This window comes from Atta colombica, unplaced genomic scaffold, assembly GCF_001594045.1.
Source record: "Atta colombica isolate Treedump-2 unplaced genomic scaffold, Acol1.0 scaffold136, whole genome shotgun sequence".
Lineage (NCBI taxonomy): Eukaryota > Metazoa > Arthropoda > Insecta > Hymenoptera > Formicidae > Atta > Atta colombica.
In genome coordinates, this window is record NW_017259224.1 from 112,958 (window position 1) to 120,959 (window position 8,002).

Sequence of the window (8,002 nt, forward strand, 5' to 3'; positions counted from 1 at the left end):
ATATATATATATAAAATGATCTAATGTAGTATCCAAGTAATATTTAATCCAGATATTCAATGTCAAGTAAATCGAAAACACTACCTTAATACCTCCAAATATCATTTTATCCTTGTTTAATATTCCGTGAACAACAAAAATAAAATAATATTGAAGATATTCGGATAGTGTTTTTGAACGCAGCTCAGAGTAAACGCTAACAATCTGCTGTTGTGAAAGATCACGACAGAAAGGAAATGCGAAGCAACATCTCCATCATCGTCATTTTCTTCCAAAATCCATTTTTTTTTCTTATGCAATTACGTAGCGCTACGGCCTTCTCGACATATCTACTTTATACAATACAACGGAAAATTCCAACTCGGAAATTCAAAAAAGTTACGATATTTTGGTACAGAAAATGTCTGATGTGTTCTGATATGTTAAAATTGTGTATTATTCTTTTTGCAATTCGAATTTATTCTAAAATCAATTCTGAAACCCTGAAAATTAGTTCAATTTTCGTTTTTTTTTTAATTTTTATTTTCAATAATTTCAAAAATATTAAATAAATGTTATAAAAAATATTTTTGTATATTTATATGTCTCTTTAATGTATAATATGTTTATATAATATTTACATATTTGTTTATTTGTATTTATACGTTTATGTAATTTTATGTTTTATATTTATGTATGAATAAATATATAAATAAATTAAATATAAAATACGTATTAATGGCTTAAATTATATTAAATTATATTAAAAAGCCATGTTGAAAATACAAGAATATATTATAAATATAATATTTTTTCTGCTTTGTTTATACATTTTTAATAAGTTTTTAAATCAATGGATAAATTTTCTAATCAATAAATTTTATTAAAATAAGGCTTCTTTATAAAATTTTGTTTTATTTCTTTTTTTTTATGAATAATTAAAAAAAAATGGAAATTGATCGACTCAGAAGTTGATTTTTTTCCTTTATGGTGAATTTGGATAGCAAGACTTGTTACATATTGATATCTTCTACGTGTTATTCATAATTTTTTGAATTTTCGAATTTGGAATCTTTTTTTTGTTAGTCACTATATTCATATATTTAATTTTATGAACAAATGTTTACATAACTATGTCATATCTTTTTGAGTGTTTTTGAAATAAATCGCTGAAATATTATGATACTCGATTAGAGATAAATTAGAGATAGAGATATTAAATCAATTATAATACGTTTTATTTTCGCTTGTCCTCAGAAAATTAAGGCTTGATTATTCGAATGTTTTATATTCATAATTTTTTTTACGTTATTTCAATTTTAATGACGATGAAAAATCTCGATCAGAGATGATTGTTCAATCCATAGAATAATGATTACATTCGCAATGCAGAGTAAGCTTAAGCTCATGTCACACTACGCATTATGGATATGGATTGAATTCGATTTGCGAACTGTGAATCGTTGCTCAATCTGATTGGCTGGTCAACGATTTGCAGTTCGCAATCTGAATCCATTCCGCATTTACAAATCATGGGCTTCAAGAGTGAGAAAATTCGAAGGGATAACAAACAGGAAGGAAAACACGGATGGGAAAATCGGCGGAAAGAAGGCTGTGAGAATAGCGAGAATAGAGAGAGGAAAGCAGAACGAATGAAAAGCGATCTCACAAATCAGCGAAAGGCTGCATCGATCTCAACCACCGCCATCGTTTCTTCTCTTATCCGCGACCTGTTTTTTCCTTCTTCACTTACCCGACATGCTTTTTTACTGCGCGTTCACATCGTGCGAATAAAATGAAAGCAAAGGACAAAAAGCATCTCGTATAAAAGGAGAGAATTCGACTAATACATCCTCTCTCCAGTTCTCTATCTCCTCTCTTTCGTTTGTTGTTTTCGATGGTTTCGTTAGTTCCCTCGATAGAAGGCTTTCTGATCCAAAAATACGCTCGATGAAGCGTACGCTAACCGGAAGTAACGCGGAGCTTGGTTCGCTATGAAAATTACATTTGTATCCCGCGGACGTTTTATCCCTTCGGCGACCGAGGCAAAAATCCAAGCCGAAACTTTTGATAACACGCTGACAGATTTCGAAAAGAGAGCTCGCCGTTTGGACAGGAAGGAACGTGATCCAATCAGGATTTTGACATTTCCATTGACTTTTCTGTACGTAAACCCGTACACAGGCAAACGTTACTGCATTTTCGCTGCTATTTCATCGCAACGGCACAATGGCATTTTATCACACAAATTATACGAAAAGCGAGTTTCCATATTTCTAGTTTGCAACGCGAGCAAGAATTTCGAATAGGGTAAGGTGGTACAATTTCAAACATAATACAATTTTGAACAAAATTAGATTTGAATTCAATTTCGAAGTTCAAGTTTGGTAACCCTGATTTCATTGTGTGAAGGGTACCATTAGGCAGGAAAAAACTAAACTACAATGTAAGTAAGAACAATAGGCTCACTCTGTGACTTAACACCACAGTGTTTCCATTCAGCCACATTTCCACTAGAAACCTAAATAATCAAACTCAAAAAGTTAAGCATATATAACGTTAGACATAATGATCTAATAATGACTAGAGTCCTTAAAAGCATGGATCATTTATATATGTCGTAATGTGAAATTAATCAATCACAGTCAAATGAAAGAGGAATAATCAACTAAGATTGATCAACTCTTGCAGATTATGGCATTTATAAATGATCTTTAAAAGTCCAATGTTGTTCTGTATTTTGGTTTTTTTTTTCATAATCCGCCAAAACAAGTTTTAAAGATCATCGTTCACAAGACATCTCCATGTCCTCTTAATATCCTAACATTTCCATTCTCTCGGATAAAGAATATGTATGGAACTGTAGAATGTAATGTTCAAAATTACATCCCTTACCTTATTCAAGTTAAAAATAATTGTCAATATCGACTCGTATCAACGAGTAATCGTTTTCGATGTTACAGAGCATCTATACGTCCCATATAGGATTTTACTATTGGTCCGATTTTACTGGCCCAAGATTGGTTACCACATAGTCTATATTGGCGCGATAATGACAACTATGACTGACCCACTAATGGGAATACTATAAGGTGATAACTTCGGCCCGATAATGGGTAACTATACAAATGTGATAAACAATGTTGGGCTATTAATGATTGTCTTATCATGTCAATGTTTGACCAATAATGGTTTTAATGCAGTAATTATTCCAATTATTTTAAATGCTTTTCAACAAGAGACAAGATACACAGATGACACAGTGTAACACAATGAATCATTTTATCTTTGTTTAACATTGTTAAATAAGAATAATTCACTATATTCACTGTCATCTGTGATAAATGGTTTCTTCATGATCTAATATAACCTCATTTATATTGTTCGTAGTGTCAATATTAATTACATTGATATTTTCTTCACTATCATTTTTTTCGATATTATTAATACATTTATACATTGATGTTAATTTTTAATTGTTTTAATTTTCGAAACTTTTTTTGTCTATAATAATTTTTCGACATATATTTATTAATAATAAGGACTCATTACTAAGGAGTAATTATCGCACGATAACTTAAATATAACAAACAAAAAAACTGCGAAAATTAATGATGACATGCCAGACATGGCCCAGAACAAGATATCAAGTATTGACCAATTGTTGGTACCATATATTGGGCCAAGCATTGGCGCTATTGAAAACTACTGGCATTCCTATATGGGGTGTTCTTTCTTTTTGCACTTCTTTAACGAAGAAGAGTATTCCCTTGTGTCCGTTACATTATTTTTGGGCTTGATTCCCAGACACGTATTTTTACTTATCTTTATTATAGCCGCGAATCGACTCGTATTTTTACAGTTGGCCTTCAGCCGTTTGCGGCTCGTATATCTGTAACATAAACGTCGATAGCCGGAGCCGTGGCATCGTCATAAATGTTTACAATCGACCTTCGATCGTGTATCTCCATGGCTCGTTTACTTCGTAGCCGCTGTTCGGCACGTACGCACAACGGCGTCACACGGAACGCTCTTCGAGGAAGAAACTCGCATCAGTCGATGTGTAGTAACGAAGATAATGGTCATTTTCAATCCCGACTCGCCGAGGATTCCGTTCTCTCTCTCCCTCTTTCTCCGAGAGATCGCGCGTCTCGAGATTCAACGAAAACCGATGCGATGTCATTCTTTATCTCGGAAGATCATCTTACGTTAACAGAGGTTGCATTACGTCGTTGTCGACACATACGTCGTCCTTCGTTCGTTTGCGAATGCGTTGAACAATTTCGTCATATACACATGGACTGCTAACTCTGGTGCTTTCCAGCAAGCGACACAGTGATCATGTCATTTTTGTTTAGTTGTTGTTTTTGTTTAGAGGTTGGGTACTTTCCAGCAAGAGATACAAATTATACAATGTAACACAGTGAATCATTACATCCTTGTTGTTTAACATTGACAAACAACAAGGATGTAATGATTCACTGTGTTACATTGTATAATTTGTATCTCTTGCTGGAAAGTACCCAACCTCTCCCACTTTTTATCATATATGCAATGTTTTGAACTTGGTCTTCGTTGGCGGAAGAGAATGTATAAGAGAAGAAAAATGCTTTGAATTGAAATGAAAATGTCGCTGTCTATGTTACTCAAAACGTGAAAAGAAAGATGAAACTGTTCGTTTTCAACTTGATAAGTTAAGCTCATAAATGGATTGCGCTTTGATCTTCTATGCTTCATTAGAAGAAATTAAATATATTAACATCTCTCTTCAATTTGAGAGATACTTGGAGAGACAGAATTGTTATTTATTTATGCGCTCTGAGATCACATCTCCTTAAGCATCAAGCATAACATATACTATCTACATACATGTAGTTAAGTTACAGCCATATTATGAAATATAGAAATAGAAGTTTTATAAAGAAAGAAAAAAGTTAGAATAATAAAATAAGTAGATACTAAAAAACATAAAATATGATACTTTATATAAATGAAACTAGAAAACTGTGACTACTATATTCACATATCTTTATGAACAAGTATTTAAAAAATTTACTTTAAATTTTAAAGAGAGAGAAAGATTTATGTATGATTTAAGTTATCTTATTCTTTCTAACAGTGACTAACCGATAGTGACAACTTCATAGAAATGCGCAGTCTATTCTATTACGTCTGTGATTAGATCATGTGAATTCAAATCATCTTAGTAAAACGATAGATGCATATTTTTGACGTATTTTAAATACGAGATTTTTTTCTGTTATTGATTTATCTTCACTTATGCATTTACTTATCCATGTATATATGATCGAAGATTGAACTCGATTTTTGATTCTATGCCATTCGTTCGGCAATGAAGCTAGTAATGCACCAGCTCATTTGTTTCGAAAACGATGTGACCCCGATAAAGACCGAAGTATTACGAGGTCCCTTTATCTGTCATTATATATATATAATTTTTTTGTTTAAATAAAATTCGAATTGCCAACGAGATAAATAGAAAAGAATGATCAGCATAGGTGACATCGTTTGCCGCGGGAGGATCGCCTTTATGGCGCCGCGTTAGACTTTTAATTAAAAGCCTCGTTCGCCGCCACCTCGGCATTATCATCGCGCGTTCCTGCGTCCGTCTACCAATTTTACTTCTCATTTACGGAATATACCAACGAGCGGCACTCGTAATCGTGAGTAATATCCACGTTGCAATTACTCTGCCTGTCATTCAGCGTCTCACCTCCCGCGGTACATCTCATCTAATTATCTATCGACAAATAATCGTTACTGTGTCAATCGTTATTAGCATAAAACACAGCAGCTGTAATCACGTGTATTAATTGCGTCAATGCGCATTTGCGCTATTAGAATTTTTTTTTCAATCGCGCGTGCATACGAAGAAAAATGATTTTGCTGAGGTATTTAAAAATTTATGTAGATATACTGAAAAAAAAAATCTTAATTTCAAAGAAATATCTCTATTATATAAATACATTAATATAAATATAATATCTTACTTCTTTGAAGTATATCTTATTTTCAATATGAATATTTTATTTTCAAAGAAATTTTCATTGATTCAAAGAAATAATTTTTTTTAATACGATCAAAAAAATATTTTTTTGGAATTAAGAATTTTTTTTCAGTGTGTAGATATAAATTTAAAGATAACTTCGTTAGATCATCAGAATAATTATATAAAAAATTCATGTGATAAAGAGTGATGCTACGTAAAGTTTGGACAGTCTAGCAACCATCTCGAGCATCCTACATCATTGTTTTGATCCACACTGAGAGAAAACGAAATAGTTACAGCAATTATAAATTATTAATATTATAAATTTGGGACACTGAAAAAAATGATTTAGTTGAAAATGGACCAGAAGATTCTGATTAAATCAATTAGAATTCCGGTTATCTCTCTCTCTCTCTCTCTCTATCTCTCTCTCTCTCTCTCTCTCTCAATTAGAATTTTTAGATACTTTATAGGCGTATTCATTTCAATTAGAGGAAAAGTGAGTAAAAATTTATCTTCACAAACTTGTTGAAATACATATATTAAAGTCAATCTTTAAGAATCTTCAACAAACTTTTTTACTAATAATAAGTGAATGTATTGATCAATGAGTGTTTAATTTTTCGTCATAAAAATGATTTTCATAATTTTCATAATAGTTCTTGGCAAAATTAGAGGAGGATCAAGTACATCTCCTTATATTTCCTCCTTTGTATTTCAATAAAACCATTTTTTTTTTATGAACGAGGATCCAGAATTCTTATCGGTGATCTCTGTGTGTCAATCTCTCCCCTCTAAATATTTAAGATTAAAATATTTTAAATTATATTCTTATCTCGGACACGCGTAACCGTTGTTTTCCGTTCAGAGCGAGAGCCACTGGCTAATTCATCGGCAAGCTAGCGCGACGATGCGTCGTGCACACGCCGACGCGTTGCACTTGCGTCGCGTCGCGTCGCGTCGCCGCTCGATCGCATCGCCAACCGTATCCCCCGGTCATGCGACAATGACGCTCACGGAGCGATTGGATGAGCACCACTGGGACGGATTTGTAGTAAGTGTAAGCAGAGCGGTACAGATGCGTCCGTCGCCGCGTCGCCGCGCGCGCGCGCGCCACCCGCTTCCGCGCGATCCCCCCGCGCGCTGTTGAATCCCGGCGCGCACCGCGAAGCCGTGATGACGCAACGGCCGAAGTGGAGGAGGTTGGATGTGTACGGGCAACGTGTCGCGCGAATGCGCCTGTGTAAAGACTCCGGTACGGCCAGCTGCACGGGAGGCCGCCTTTAAGTCGCTCTTGCGACTACGTCGCTTCCCGCGCGTCGTTATACTTTTCCTTTTTCTTCTTTTCTTTTCTTTTCTTTTTTTTTTTTTAGTTTGCCAATGCGGTTTAAAGACTTCTTAAAGATGATGTTACGTTCACGGAGATCGAGTAAAGTACATCTTTGTTTGCTTTTTTAAATAATTGTGCATCATGACTGTGCAGTTTTCATCCTAGAATCAACTATCTTTTGTAAACATTACTTTACAACAATAATTGAAAAAGCTGTAATAAAAATGAGTGAAAAAAATTACTTTGAGAGCTTGATTATTAATAATTAATTCACGATTGTTTGAATTTGAATGACTTGAAGGACGTTGCGTTGTACGTCAGCGAATTCGTTTTTGTCAACTAAAAATTATAATCTAAGTCGCTTTCTGACATCGCAAAAATATTGTCATAATTAGAAACATGCTTAAAGAATGTTAGAAACGTACGTAACGATAATTTAAGCGTTCCTAGTACACCGACTGTTTCGCAGCGTGTACTATCAGTGCGATATACACCGGTCGTACGCAGTTACGGTACACCCACGGTGGTTGAAGCGAGGAGAGAGGGGTCCCGGGGTGAAGAGACGGAACTAAGGTTCGTTCTAGAAGTCGTAGAGTCGGGCAGCATCGGGCAGACGGCCGGCGGCGTGGCGTGGCGTGGCGTGGCGTGGCGTGGCGTGGCGTGGCGTGGCGTGGTGTGGCTTG

At 34.7% G+C, this 8,002-nt stretch overlaps 1 protein-coding gene across 1 annotated transcript in view; it reads left to right on the plus strand.

Moving 5' to 3' along the window:
• LOC108684608 (neurogenic protein mastermind) overlaps positions 1 to 8,002 on the plus strand; it is a 197,459-nt gene that overhangs the window by 97,433 nt on the left and 92,024 nt on the right. The gene's annotated exons all lie outside the window — the stretch shown is intronic.